Below are 15,917 nucleotides of genomic sequence, written 5' to 3'. Positions count from 1 at the left end.
AATATGTGGCCCCGCTGAGCCACAGTGGAAGATTGCACATAAATCTCTGTGAGGTATTAATAAAGGGCTTGTTCTTCTCATCTCAAAGCCTTTCATCCTTGCTCTGAAAAACACAACTACCCCCCACAAGCGCATATACTTATATACGCAGAATCAAGCACCACGATCATGCATGTATGCAGACACACCTAAATCACACCTACACACAATGAGATTTAACTTGTAATACTATTCAATAATCCAAGAGGAGATTAGAAATGTATGAATTTCTGTTAAGGTCAAGGTGTTCGTGAAGATTGTCACACTTTTAATTCCAAAGGGCCTCAAAGGCATCATCTCAGTGTCGAGTGCACGGACGACAAGTGGCTCTGGAGATGGAGCTGGTTACCAGAGTGCATCCTCACAAATGACTGTAGGGTGTTCCAACTGTGGGGATGATGTATGAATAGCCTGAGCTGAACCTGATGCTGTGTATATTGCCAAATCACAGCTGTGCTCATGATCACTAGCTCACACACACACACACACACACACGAGTGCCACATGGATCATATTCTTTGCACACGCAAGCCCAAACGTGCACAATTCACACGTGGCTGCACTCACATATACAAACATGCACGTTTTATGTACATTTTGATTCAAATGCAAAAGGGTAACCAGAGGTGAAATTGCATTCCAGCCTTTTTTTCCCCTGCACTTGAATCACAGCATGTTAAAGGCACTAAAATGTCTCAAAAACATGATGTATATTGAAGATTATACAGCATATGTTGACATGTATTGTATGATGTATGTTTCAGTGCCGGCACAACATTGTTCAATAGACATGAAAATACAATTTCTATGTAAAAACAACAAAACAATTTCATTATTTCATATTATGTTGTCATTAAAATGACAACATAATTAAATATAACACAAACTATTTTATACCACAGGTGGTTACTTGAAAAAAGACTATTCCTCGAAAACAATGAAAATCCCCCTCTGTACTCAAAATGGTACAGTCTGAGTTACTATAAAGCCCATTGAAATCTCTCACTTCCTGTTTGGCAGATTGGACCAATGACCAGCAGGTACGATGGATGGGTGCTCCTGCAACAAACATTTTGTCAATTGAAGTTACATCTGACCGATAAATGAATTGTATTGGAATGTATTGATACATTATTGAAGTGGTTAGTACATTAAGAACGCAAATGATAGTATGCATACTGAGATGACCAAAAGATGCTTTCTATATACACCCACATGTGCTTTCTATGCTAACATAACTCAGCCACAGAGGGCTGGGCTACTAAGCTTAATACAACTACAAAGGACTACAAATCTCTAGAGTTGGCAGGACGTAATAGAACTACAGAAACTAGAATGTGATATAAGGAAAAGCAAGCCCATACAATTTAATAAATATTGCGCCTCCTGCGATATGAAAATTGCAGTGGGCCATGTTGCAATTTTGATAAAATTGTGATTAATTGTGCAGCCCTGGATGTTTTCTCACTGTCACACAAATGCTGTGATAATGTGTGTTTAATTCTGACACACAGTGTGCTGAGAGTTTTGCCCTGAGCTTTGTGTAGGTGGGAGTCAATCTGCCTGTCTGAAGCTACCAATCCATTTAATATTAGGGTGGGCATGAAAAATGAGACATTGAGCTACTTCTAACAGTAAGGGAGCCTATTATAACAGCAGCATATCCGAATGAAATGTGCTCACAGGCGTTTACATTTATCTGCGTGCAATGTGTGTAGGCCCTATCGCATATCGGCATGTGTGTTTTCTAGCATCAACAGCCGCCTCGTTGCTACGCTCCGGCCCCCGTATATGTGTGCACAGAGTCTATTGGGATCCCACAGAGTCAACAGAGCCAGACATACCTCCGTGCTGTGTGTCTGTCTGCCTGCTAATCCTTACGCTTCCCCATCCCTCCCTTCGAGTTAGATATGAAGCATATGAAATGAACACACATCCCCAGTCGATGAACTCCCATTTGAAAGCGCGAGGCATTAATGCGAGGCCCCTTCTGCACTCCTCCCACACTCTAAGGCTGAGGAGACAGAGAAGGGAGGAAATGACAAGGCATAACTCCCATGAGCTGCCACTCAGATGATAGATTTGTAGCGAGAGCAGAAGTTAGGCAGAAGCATAAGGATACATTTCATCACCAAAGAAATGTATCAAAGTGTTTCATACCCCAAATATGATCCCTGCTGTTTCTTAAATAATAGAAGACCTTCGCACGGCTTGAATTCCCTCTTGATAATGAAGCATGAAAGAATACTCAAATGCTATTTTTTTTCACAGTTACTAGAAACATAAAAAAAATAGTATCCAGCATCAGAGTGTTTAGCCTTTGCATTACTTGAAGTATAGTGTCTTATGTCAAATGTTAATGACCACCTGCCAACCTGTCTTTGGTTGAGGTGGAATTTAAAGCTGTACACCTGGTATGTGCATTGAGCTTTCTCTTTCCAGCATCCTTTGCTACAATCATTTGGACAAGGAAGCAGGCTGACCTATAGCACTTTAACCAGAACCCCTGGACTCCTTACAGATGCCGCCTTCTGAGGTCACGAAGCTTACACTGGGAACTGACACAGCTAACGTATGTCTCCCGCTCAACAATAATATTCGGCTTAGTTTTGTGACAATTTTCACATTTTCCTCTCTCACAGGGAAGAGTTTTCTCTTGTTGTTGTGGAAACAGGCACACAATATATGAGCCATGTTACTTGTTAAAGGGGACGTATTATGAAAAGCTGCACATACATTTGTGTATATCTGGAGTGCCTTCCAACCCACAAACTGACACAAGACAACCCAGGTTTGCGAAGGTGCGCAGTATTTTTCTGGCAAGCCAGTCAGAGCAGAACGTGTGTTTCTGACAGAGTGGGAATACAAGTCTATTCAGACGGACAGCATTAGAAAAATAATGTGCCTGTTGAACATGAAAGCATGTAAACATGTTATAGTAGAAACCAAAAATACAAGTGTGGACCAGAAAATGAGCATAATACGACCCCTTTAATTTAGGTGGATTAGACAAACGGTGCAAATCCATCGTTTGAGATGAGATTCACATGTTAATTTGGATGATTCTGCACCTCATGTATTCTTCGGCATCACTGTAGGTAGTAGTGTGCCCTCTAGGTAGCAAATCTAAGGGTGTGTAGGACCAAGTAGTGGTTGGCTGTGTAGCAAGTCTGACTTTCCTAACTAAGATCTTTTTGTAAACCATACACTGACCATATATGAATCGTTCCCTAATACGGTAGCTGCCATGCTGTGAAATTGTAAATTGTGAGAATTTGAAGAAACTTGACATCGAGCATAATTGTTCAATATTGACGTTCTTGTCGAGCACTGCGGTTGTGCTCCTCAATGCTTTTTCTCTCCAACCCACGCCGGAGGAAATGCAGCCCTTTTGTCTGGTGTGTGTGTGTGTGTGTGTGTGTGTGTGTGTGTGTGTGTGTGTGTGTGTGTGTACTTTGGCATGTTGTGCAGAACATGCGGCGTCCCTGAGAATCTCACAGCAGCTGTTCGTCTTTTATGGAGAAAGAGCTTGTTGGCGAGACGCTAACAGCTCGTACACTGGCTATGTGAAGGAGGGGGAGGGCGGTCTGCCAAGAGTGTGGCGACTTTAGGAGCTCTGTTCAATGCAACAGCGATAGTAGACATCTGTGTGGCAGTGCCTTGGTCTTGTTCTGTAATCTCTTACTATCTGTTGAAATTTAATAGATCTTTCTGAGGCTCCATGATAAGTTGCAGCACTGGAGACATTAAGTGAATATTTATAAGACACCAGATTGCCCCTGATTTACTCCGATTAGCTGGCGAGTAGAACAATCCCATATTGGATATGGAGTCACTTTTGGTCCAAATGGATTCCTGCGCATATTTTGAGAGGATACAATTTGACCCACTGTGACTCTAGTTGTATGGTCACAGGCCCTCAGTTTGTGGATGCAGAGTGGGGATCACGGGCTCCTTAAAGGGTCAACACTGCGGGAAAAGACCGGACACGTCATTTCTGCAGTGGTCACAGGACAATGTTTGTTCATACAAAGGTTATAAGAGCATATGTTGTTAGACTTTGTGCAAGTTTTATCTCGGCCTTTGTCTTACAATATTTGGCACATATATCGGACATAATTCCCGAGCATCGGGATTAGGATTAGAGAGTCTGAGTGACTTAACATATAACCCTCCGATGTATCTCATATTACCATGTATAGAACACATGCCACATAAAAAACATACAAGACACAACTGAAGAGTAATGAGTCACGTCTGCTTGTTGATGATGGTAGAATTATAATAAAGCACCAAGGTTGATCATAGTTCCCCTGTTTCAAGGACGTGCTTCGTATATTTGTTCACGTTTTTTATCTGTAACAATGTGATTCTGAGCTGATTCAAGCATCATTCTTGAACAACACTCAGTTTCCATTAAAAGGCTTCCTCAGGCATTAAAAGATGGAATTTCTAGATTGTATCAAAGCAAATATTTGCATACAGTGTGTGTGTGTGTGTGTGTGTGTGTGTGTGTATGTATTTCTTTTAAATTAAATCATGTTATTTTTCATTCAAATGCGTGTGAAGTGCTGCAGGGCAGCCAGCAGGCACATATTGTAAACATTCAAACAAAACAGCGGTGGCAGTATTAGACAAAAAAAACAACAACATAGGATTAGGCGTGTAAAAACAAAGCGTCTTAAAATGGGAAATACTCAAAGCGTTTATCTCGACTACTTTTCCCATATCTGAATTCCAACTGTTCCAAAAGGGCTTGCGGAACACGGTGAGAAGAGTTGGTGTTTGAAAGAAAATTCAAAAGGCAAATCCCATCCCTCCCTCCATACCCTGATTAATTAGTTCCAAGTTATCCATGAAAGTAATACACTGATAAGGCCAGGAACAAACAGAAGCCAATTACTAGCGCTTCCCTGTGAGCCCAGAGCTGCTGAACACCAGCAGCACTGATGGAAAACATTTAAGGCTGGGTCTTGTTGGCTGATTGGACAGGTGTTGGGGGGGGGGGGTGTTTGCGAGCGCTCTCTTTGCCTGGCAGCACCGCAGCCCGTCATTTCATCACCAAGCCGAGCACACAGCCTTATCAAGCTGTTCACGTCGATGATGGGAGATGAGACCTCGCATAAAACAGTCATCTACAACAACAGCTGTGAATGAAGGGATCCATGGGACCTGAGCTGCGTCTCAAGGACCACAAAAAGATGCACAGCACACACACACACACACACACCGCAAAGCAAGGCCTGGCTAACATTTCCGAGTAATAGAGTTATGTTCGGGTGTATTTTTTAGTGCTTTACACTGCTGTGATCCTGCTGCTGCAACATCATCAATACATCGATTGTGCTACCGCCATGCTTCACAAGCAGCCTTTGACTCGGGATAGGAGTTTTTCTACGATAACCCTAACAGCTGGATTCTTCTGCCCACAGCATAATTAAGGATTGATTAGCAGCCAACTGGTCTGCTAATGCATTATGCTCAAAAACCCCAGGTTCTGGAGCTTTCAGCAGGTCTCCATCTCTATTTCCTTGCCCATTTCAGAGCCTATACAGAATCTAAGAGTGCGTAGATTTATTTAGAAACAGCTATGTTAGATCAATACAGCTGGATGGTTCGCCTCCACATACGCCATTACCTGACATCTATTCTCCTCCTAGTCATTGTCATTCATCCTTCTGAAACATAATAATCAAGGCCAATCACTCAGCCTACAAAAAAAGCACCTTTTTTTCTTTCTTCCTGTGGTGTACGTATGTCTCCAGACATCACTCACACACCTTCCTCCTGATCCTCCAGCAGTAAGGAAGAATGGCTAAGAGCAGGATTGATTTGTTACCGGAGTCGAGCCTTGTAAACTCGACCGTGCCCTCGGGAGTCAACAAAGCCTTCACGCAGACAGGCTCGTCATTGGACGGGGCTGTCATTGGGAGATAATTGACTGTCAATTAGGTGACGGAGACAACAACGTTAGAGTCAGCAAGGAGGCAGTAAATCACTACCTGTCTGTCAGACGCCATCGGCTGCCCCGGCCACGTCTTCATTCCCTTCACTCTCCATCTCTATTTCTAGCTTATTCACTCTGAAGTGTCCTGCTCTTTCGCTTTCTCCCGTACCGTCTCGTCCTGCTCCCCCTGATGGTATTTACAGTACGTATGGTGCCATTTTTGTATGACCGTGCAACCTTTCAGAGTGAGTGGTCCCTGTTTTAAAGCCCCCCGCCCCCCCCCTCGTCACCAGCTGAATGTTGCCAAGCCCCGTCTTGCTTTGCTTAAAGGCCAAAAATTCTCAGTAACATTCTCTGGGCTACACACATTGACTCATGTATGTTGCTAACCCCTCTTTTATCTCGTCATTGTGTGATCTGAGCTCGCTCGTGGCACCGAAGCGGCATTTATCCCGGTAAGCTCTATTGAGTTGCTGGCTTTTGTCTGTGCGCAGAACTGTGGAGCAGTCGATAAGTTTAAGAGACGTTCAAATACCAGTCTATGAGCTTCAGCTGGAACAAACATACAGTACGTCATGTCTCCCAGAAATGAAGTTTGCTTTTGCACACGAGGCAGCAACTTCCTTAGTTTTGTGTCGTTTGAGTCCTAATTTGTTTAGAATGGAGTGCTGATGCTAATCAAAGAGACTCTAGCGATAAGGCAATTATCCAGGCTCATAATCAGACTGTTGATTTCAGCTGGAAAAATTGAGTGGTAAGTGCAGCTTCCTGCAAACAACCTTTTGTCTCTTGAGCTGTAAGTGCAGCTCCATATCAATATAGGAGAGAAATCTCACCTGGAACTAGTCTCTGTGTACTGGTTCACCAGCTGAGGCTGTGATAACGGAGTTGGCCCAATCCGCCAACACTAAAGGAAGACTCGCGTTGGAAGGAAGAAATTACGAGTCGAGGAACGAGAGAAGTTGCGAGTGGCGGCTGCAGGAGGTTTTCCTACAGAGCCGGGTGCATTGTTAAAGATAATGACAATAGAAGGTGTGTGTGGGTGGGTGGGTGGTTGGTGCGTTATTCAAAGTGTTACTGTTTCCATTTCATGTTGCCTATAGCTGCATGCTACTGTAAGAATCATCTCATCTACAGAGAGAGAGAGAGAGTGTAGTAAAACACCCGCCGAGATGCTGTGAATTCAATCAAGCATGAGCACACTTGAAGACAAGGAGGTCCAGATGTCATTTGAAATGCTGCAATCTTTTAGGAATCATTAATGTGACAGTTGTCTGGCTGGAGTGAAAGGAAGTGGACAGATTTATTAGTTGAGAGCTTTGCATGTCATCATTCTTACCGTTTAATGACATTTCATGACCACTTTATTACAGAGATGAGTCTATCTAACATGGTCGCTTATCTAATTGGCACACTCTCACACATACACACACACACACTCACACACACAGTGACATTTGATGATATGTGCAGATGATGGAAAGTTGTGTGAGAAAAGAGACAAAATAATTGACTCACTCTTCCCTCAGATGGAAGTGGTATTCTTGCAACCTTGACATTCGAAAGTCAGTTTTGCCTTGTAGACATTCGAATGCTCTCAATTAACACGTGCAAATTGACACTATACAGTCATAAATGCAATGGATGCCCATATTTCCCCTGCAGTGTGTCACTGCTCGAGGCAAACTGCTGGTTTTGATTAGCAGCAGCTCTGCCATATACCTCCTGACGATGTGAAAGGTCTTTGCCCTTTTAACTGCTGTGCTGATTCCTTTTTAATGTGTCTGTTAATGAAAAAGCATTTTAATCCAACTCGTGACACACGGAGACTGCTGCGTCTGTCTTCCATGCTGGCATGAAAAGCATTCATTTTGTGAACTGAGGGAAGAGTCTACATCCTGTCCTCTTTATCACTAATGTGGATGAAAAATGGGTGCTTTTTTTTTTTAAAGGCAGTTTCTTCAGCATCTGTCACCAGACATCCGCAGGTCTACTCTGAGCAGGATTCTTTGAGTTGTCCATTTTATTATGTTTCATCCGCGCCCTGCTCCTCTTTGCTGTGAGGAAGATAGCTTTCAAATTTCATAGACAGTCATGACCGCTCGGAAATGTTTATGAGGCAGACAATCTTGAACGCACACAAAAGCCAATATGGAGGGAAAAAGAGATTAGTTTTCACTTCTGCTGAAACATGAACTGATGTGCTTTTGCCACAGGCAACAGATTTAAATGGCTGTGTGTGTGTGTGCACGGCAGTTTGCAACTGTTGATTAGTTGTATTTGAGACATAAATTATCAAAAGAAGTCTGTACTCGTATCTTGTAGCATGTTTAGACGTATTATTACTGTTCATAAGCAAGTTCATAACCGGTGTATATTTTGTCCCATGTGACTGAAGACTTCATTCACTTAATGGCTAAAGAAGTCATTTTTAAAAGAATAGATTCATATTTTGGGAATATGCTTATCGAATCAATACCACTCTCATGTCTGTACGGTTAATAGGAGCAATAGGATCAGTCAAATACGTCTTTAACTGTGTTTATTGTGCGTAAAAGTGTGACTTAAGAACCACTGGATTATTTACACAACATCCTATTATAATGTGTGTTATTAAGAGGTTTATCATGTTGGAGCAGGCTTTGGTTGAATTAAGTCAAACAGTCCGTGTGAAGAGCAAAAGAGGCAAAAGGCATTAGCCTATCGTCTGACAATGATTTAGCTTTTTTAAAAGTAGCTTGTAAACTGGCTTCTAGTAAAACAACCTGGTCGTACACGTCATCTCTCTCTGACGGGTTCCAAAATTGATATTGGTATATCGCAACACCCCAATATAATTGATTTAATCCTAACAAATGCTGAAGTGTAAAAATGATGAGTCATGGTTTGAGCTGTAGATGCTCGTATGTGGATTTGATTACCTTTGGACAGAGTCCTGCTAGCTGTTTCCCCCTATTTCTAGTCTTTATGCTAAGCTAACTGTAAGAATAAGCATATTTCACAAAATGTTGAACTATTCCCAAATAAAGCAAAGGCTTCACAAGTGTTCCATTCTAACAGTCCGCAGGCCCGTAAAGCTGAATACAATGAATATAACTTGCAGTATGAATCTGTTATCCACATTGATAACTGCTTTGTCAGCTTTTTACTTAATCTTATCTCCCAGAAAAAGATACGTTCCCTTCAGCTGCCCAGTCGCTTCCTCTGACCAACTTTCAATAGCTGCACATGCAACGATTCCTCTGCACAATCCCATGTTTCCCCCTCACTGACTCTGCTTTTCCTTGCTTGCTTTTGAGTTGATAAATATATCTTTACAGAGGTATCTGTCTCTCTCCAGTCCTGGAGGCTTCAAAATCCATAACATTAGTTCCATCTCGCCCCCTTTTCCCCCTCCCCCTTGCTCGGAGACAAACTGACAAGTGCAGAACCAAGATAAAAGCCGAAATTATGTGAAAACATTATTATGGGAAAACACTTTCATTGCATTTGAATGGGCTTTCCAGGAAACGCACTGCCTATACTCTATGTTTTTTTTCTCTGTATGAGAGGTTCCCAGGCAGACCTGCATTATTCACTCGCTCTTCAACAGCATTAACGGCCTGATATTTGCCCGCATAAAGAAACTGCTGCTGCAAGGTAAACAACGATCCTGATGCAGTACTGAGAGGAAGACCGTTAACATGTTCAAATAATTGCACAATTTAATTCAAGAGCTCTTTCATGCATCTCCCCTTGACTCAAACTCCCACAGATGTATTATTGTGCAGGAATTTCTGTAAGAGAGAAGTCCAGACTCACAATAAGCTTAGAACATTATTTCTTAAGATGCCTGAAATCACAGTTACAGGTATTTATGGCTCCATGATTCCAATGATGCTTAGATTTGTCTTTCTGTGCGTTAGTATTTGCCGACTTAAGAACAAAAAGCAGCGCTAATTCCACATTTGCTTCAGTGTTAACTGCTGCCAAACTACAGTGAGGATTTTGATTCACGTCTCTCAATATCTAGAGCCGATATTTGCAGCTATTTCTCATGTATAACTGACAAATGCGGCTCTTCTAATCTGTGTTATTCAGCAGGGACAGAATGTCCTTCCCTCCACCCAGGATTCCTGATTGAAAGAGATAAGTAAAATCAAATACACCCACGAAGAATATCCAGTCTAAATATAGAGACTGGTTGTGGAGCTATAGGTACAGTTCCACAGCAGCGATCGGTTTGAAGATGGAATAAGTTTGCACCAAAGGGTTTTTTCATGACCAGAATGCTTTTGTGATCTATCCGTAGCTTTGGGGACTGGTATGAAAATGGAGCCAAAACGGCCTGGGGCCCGGCTAGTCCTGTCATCTAACATGAGAACGTTTAGAGAACGTAACAATATTTTGAGAATATTTAGTTTCCTCTCTGCAGAAACGCCAGTGCCCACGAACAGTCTTGCAGTATAAACTCACAAAGATATGTTAAAAACCAGAACCTGCTCATTGAGTTATTTTTATAAAGTGCCTGAGTCGCATTAGCTAAATGAGCCTCTTTATCTGGGGTTGCAATCTGTCCAATAACCTTTTTAATGCCCCAAGCTATTCCATTAAAAACCTTAAATTAGCACATCTTTCCTCTTCTTTTTTTGTTGTGGAATCAATGAAAAACTAAAGCTGGATCATAAACCTCTTCCGAAACCAGTAGGATAACCAAGTATTGATGTTAGAAAATTTATTTTACAGCTGTAGGGAAATGACATCAGCTTATTTGCTTGCATTTTATTTTACTCAGCTTCCTCGTTGGTATAAAATCCTTATAGGGTAAACAAACCTCAAAACGATTTGTACGAAGTTTGGAACCTCAGAATTATCGCATCTTACGCCCCCAATCATCTGGCTGGTTGGGAAAACAATATGATTCCAAGCAAACAAAATTCTAGAACATTCAGTCTCTTTCCTCCCTTGTCTCTTTCTTCTGGGTTACAAAAGCTTCTGTCTCCAACTCTCTAGGAAGAAGTTTACTGCAGTGAAAACAACGGTAGCTAAGGAAAGAAGCGGACTCAGAAAACAATCAGTGAGAGGCATGCGCAATGCAAGCTCTGATTATTAAAACACAACATTTAGCGCAGTGAGGAAGCTGATCCGTGTCTCCTTTTGCCTCATCCACCCGTGAACAGTTCTTGTCATGTGTGGGCTCATATAAAGTGGAGGCTTCCAGGGTATTGCACCATCCTTGAGTGAAATACAATAACCAATCTCAACAAATGCACTTGCAGAAAAAGACTGCAGTTTAGCGTTGTAGCTTCCAGTTAGAAACAAGAGGGAAGCAAATAAAACCCGGCTCATCCCTCTCCCACGATAATCTTCGACATGATCCGCTAATGCGGCCAAGAAATGGTTGTTGAAATGATGAGAACCGACTCACATACTGTATGAGAGGAACTGGGGGAGTCAGACGCACTGCTTTTTAGAGTCAAATCTAAAAAAAACCCTCTATACTCTGTAATGATTGAAAGCTTGTGATGATTCTGTTTGCAGCTCTGTAATAACAGGCCCTTCCTCTGAAGATCTTCTAACTTCACAAACAATAATTTTAAAAGAGAGCATGTGAAATCCCTCTTGCACAAATCAGACAGACAACACCAGAGGACCAGCAAAATATTTTCCTGCTCAGTCTTGTTTGCTCAGGCAAAGTCACTGAACGCTGGGAAACACAACAGCCTTCTTTTGATCTGCAGTGCTTATTAATTCAATCTGCCTGTGTGTCTGGTGTTGAGCATAGCCCTGTTTAACATATCCCGGTGAAGGGAAGAAAAAAAAAAGTTGAGCATGCTCTTTGTTTTGTTTTATATGAGCATTTTTCACCCCTAGATGACAAGGCAAGCGACTCAACATCGTCTATTGTGGTGCAGCGTTCACCGACAAAGACATCAACTTGTGACTCACTCCTTTTTCACTGATGAGTAATGAGAGCTCTTCCCCAGCTGGTGCTGCAGTGGCTTCCACCGTCGTAGCGTGTAGCCTTCGCTGGCAGGCCACGTTTAAACCTACATAACCTCAGAATGACACAGAACGATTCAGCCGCATGTAGGGTTTAGTTCCTACCTACCTGGGAAGATTATTTTGGATGGAAAATGTTTACTGTTCTGTGGGATCGCGTGCATTTGTTAAGAACAGAAGGATGGATCCAGGCCATTAAAATGGCAGCTTGAGGTCCCGGTGGTCCTAAAGGCAGTTTACTGCTATCATCAGCTAGCTAGGTAATGAGTAAGTTAGCGCTGCATGTGATTCAAACCAATCATGGACTGGAGACAGCGAGTGTGATTACTGGCAGTGGCAGTTAAGCTGTGCCCGACTGAACTGAACCAATATTATTTAGTTTAGCTATCATTGGTGTGACCCCAATCCGCCCTTTTAATGGCCTGGATCCATAATCTCCTTTTGTTCTTAGCAAAGTCACGTGTTCCCACCGGTTATATTAACCATTTTCCGTCCGTCTCTTCTGCTGTTGGTGCAGTTTATTGCATAACAACTCAACTGTCAAATCAGCTTTGGAGCTTGGCTCAGCGATTACTGACAGTGGCAAGCGAGCGGCACTCGTTCAGCACCCTTCGATAAACTGCCGAGCTGAGCGGCACCACAGCGGCAATCCGTCGGGCAGTTGATAGACGCCTCTGCCGACTCGCTTTCAACTTGGCCTTGGGCCAAATTTCCTGGAAGAACCCACGGTAGAGAAGGCTGTCAAAGCGGTTTTGCCCCCTCAATGCGCGTGCACCCAGTAATATGTGTAGACAAGAAACCAGCCTAAAAGCTGTTCAAAAAGTTAAATAAATGAATGAGTTATGCATATTGAATTACTTTCAGCTAACTAGTTGAAATAGTTGGCTCAAAGTAGCCTCATGAACTATGCTAACAGTAAAAGCAACAGATAAATGGTTAAAATAGCTAAAAGTAGGCAAAATGGTTGAAGTAATTTGGTAATAATAAGCAGGCGAAGTTTGGAAATAGCTAGTTATTAAAAGAGATCATAAACAGTTGGAATCTTTCATCCAGATTATAGTCCATTCATAAACATAATTAGGTGGTGTCGATGAAGAGGTACTTCTCTTCTGATATAGCTGTCGGGGGTACAGACATAATACGCCACATACCAGACAATTACAACCCACTAAAGCGCTGTTAGACTGCATGATTGTGACTATCAAAATAATATAAAGGGACAGTGTGAAATGTCAGTTTGTCCTGAACCTGCATAATTCAGTGTGTGAAATGTTAGGGTGATTGCGGCTCAATAACCATGATGGAGACAGCAGAACAGAGAAAGCTGCACTTTCCTGCACGCAGCTGTGAGAACACTGCAGCCACAAATTTCAGAGCTGCTCGTCCGTCTTTCTAGCGAAACCACCTACACGCCATGACTCAGTCTGTGTTTGCTATTGTTTTAAGGACAATTCAAGCATCTCAATTACTGGGCCAGTTCTCTCAGGTCGTGGAGGGTTTTTTGGGATATGAATCCGACTACAGAGCTTCACATTATATAAACCACAGAGAAAAAACATATTTTTGCTTTTAAGAAAGGACATTCTTCCTTTCTGATTTATTTGTCATTACATTTGAACATGTCTTTATTTGCACTATGTACACGTTGCCTTCACACAATATAGGAAAAAAAATCCCCAAAACATAAACGTAATTAAAAAAAAGTAATCTTCTTTAATTCGGCTAAAGAGCACGACACAAAGAGAGCACTATCACCCTGGCATTGAGGAATGCATTGAGCAAACGTCTTTGTTGCGCGGATGTGTACATTAACGCATCACAATGAGAAGGAAATAACAGCAGTGAAACCCGCATACTGTTGTAACACATTGCACAATACCAGGTTGCCAAAGAAGCCAGATAAAAACACATCATTTTTGAATGACACGCTACATAACACAAAGCATGTTCATCGTTATCGTGAAAGCAGACGCACAGAGTCTTTCAGTATAGTTACAGTGATGATGATGATCTGTGCGTACACTGATGTGGAATCAGTAGGCTCATGAGTTCCCACTGGAACATGTGGTCCGAAGGGGTCAGGGGTTGTAAGGACAAACACGTACAGTGTAATGACCAGCTTTTCAGATATGCAGAAACTCAATGAGGTGAATGATAGGGCCCCAAACAAACACCTGGAAATCAACCAGCATTCACCTTCTGACTGCCTTGTTGTTTATTCATACAGGCAGCCACAAACACAATTCAAAAGAAAAGCTTGGGACTCTTAGCTGCAGTTTTTATTCAAGCAAAGCACACTGGAAACCTCCCCTGGTGGAGAGTGTGGGCAAAAATCACTCTTCATTAGTACAGCAGAACCGACTTACATGGTTATTTTAAAATGTTCACAGAGCCGAGGATGTGTTAATGGATTGTTTACTTGCAGGGTTTTGACAGCAACCAGCGACGCCGAAAGTGTCTTATTAGTCAAATTAATGTGGTTGTGCTATTTTAGGGCTATGCTCCAGAGAGTACACATTCCTTCAGAAAAGAAAGTCATTGCAGGGAGCTAATTGTGCACCATGAATGTCAGGTATGACTAATGCTGGACCCGACGCCACCTCTCGAGGCTTGGACCAGCGTCTGCCTGGGTCTACAACACAACAACACAAACTTACATCTCTGTAATCAATAATCCCTTCATATAAAGAGAATCTGTGAACTTGAGTCTCTCAACTTGAGTGATAATTCTTGAAATTCTGAAGGAACAAATTGAAGTGTCTCATTGCTTTATTACTATGGAATACCCTCTGTTTTAATTGCTGAATTGGAGAATGTGATTTTAAGCATTGCACAAAACATGAGCCTCTTCACAGCCTGATCAATTTTAATTGAGGCTGTTTTTATTCTGAACTGACAAAAACAAGTTCTACATCCAATCAATCATGCGTAGCAGTACACTGCTGGCATAGCTAGAGTCATGCAAAGAATAATTGATTACGGATTAATTCAAAGCTGTCGGACTGCGACGCTCCTACGCGCAACCCTCAAGGATATGTAAGGCCTGCCTTTTAATGACATTATTTACCTGATTTATAACTTCCTTGCCCATTGTGATGGCTGATGTGTCATTTCAAACTGCCCCTCCAAATGCAGTGTTTTTGAGAGACACTGCACACCCGTTTCACCTGAAATTCCGGACCATCTGGCCAACTCGCATACGGTGCTTTACTTCAAAGGCTATAAATGAACATTCCTTAAAGCGAGATCAACGAAGGTGCCTTCAGACAGCAGGGAACACAAAAAGACAAACATAAAAACAAAGCACATTTGCATGTACGCAGGCAAACCATATCTGGCGTGGACAGATATTGTTAGATTTAATGTCTTTGATGGACGGACACCTCCTCAGAGGTAAAATACAGGCCTGAGGCTCCATTGAGATGCTTGTTATTCATCCCAGTGCATATTGTTCACTCAGACAGAAACGGCCTCTAATCATGTTTGATCATTTTTTTTCCTCTTGGAGCTTTATTCTTCTTTGATTGAAATTATAATCGATAGTTCTGTTTTTTTGTTTTTCTGAGGTTTCTCCAAAAAACGAAAGCCCTCCTTTGTCATGATTTAAGGAAATGTGAGCGTGGTCATCTACTGTGAGGCAGGTAGCCCAGAGACAAATGGCAGCCATGGTATGTTTGAGTCCATGAGGGCAGCTCATGGTCTAATAAAGACAGTCCTGGGTGGCAAACTGAGATGACAGGAGATCCACAGAGAGGCTCCAATTTTAACGGCAGCTCAAATGACGACGACATAGAGTTGGTTTGAGAGTGATGTGCATTGATTTCTAACCCTCCGCCACCTCTGCTCTTTAATAATTGCTTAAGTGAGCGGCGTTATTGTCTCAGTCTTTTCTCCTCAGTGTGTCTGTGGAGGTCTTGGAAGTTAGAAACCAGCCAAAAGAGGATGAAGC

Source organism: Pholis gunnellus (assembly GCF_910591455.1).
Source record: "Pholis gunnellus genome assembly, chromosome: 19".
NCBI classification, from domain to species: Eukaryota; Metazoa; Chordata; class Actinopteri; order Perciformes; family Pholidae; genus Pholis; species Pholis gunnellus.
Note: the sequence above shows the minus strand (reverse complement) of the source record.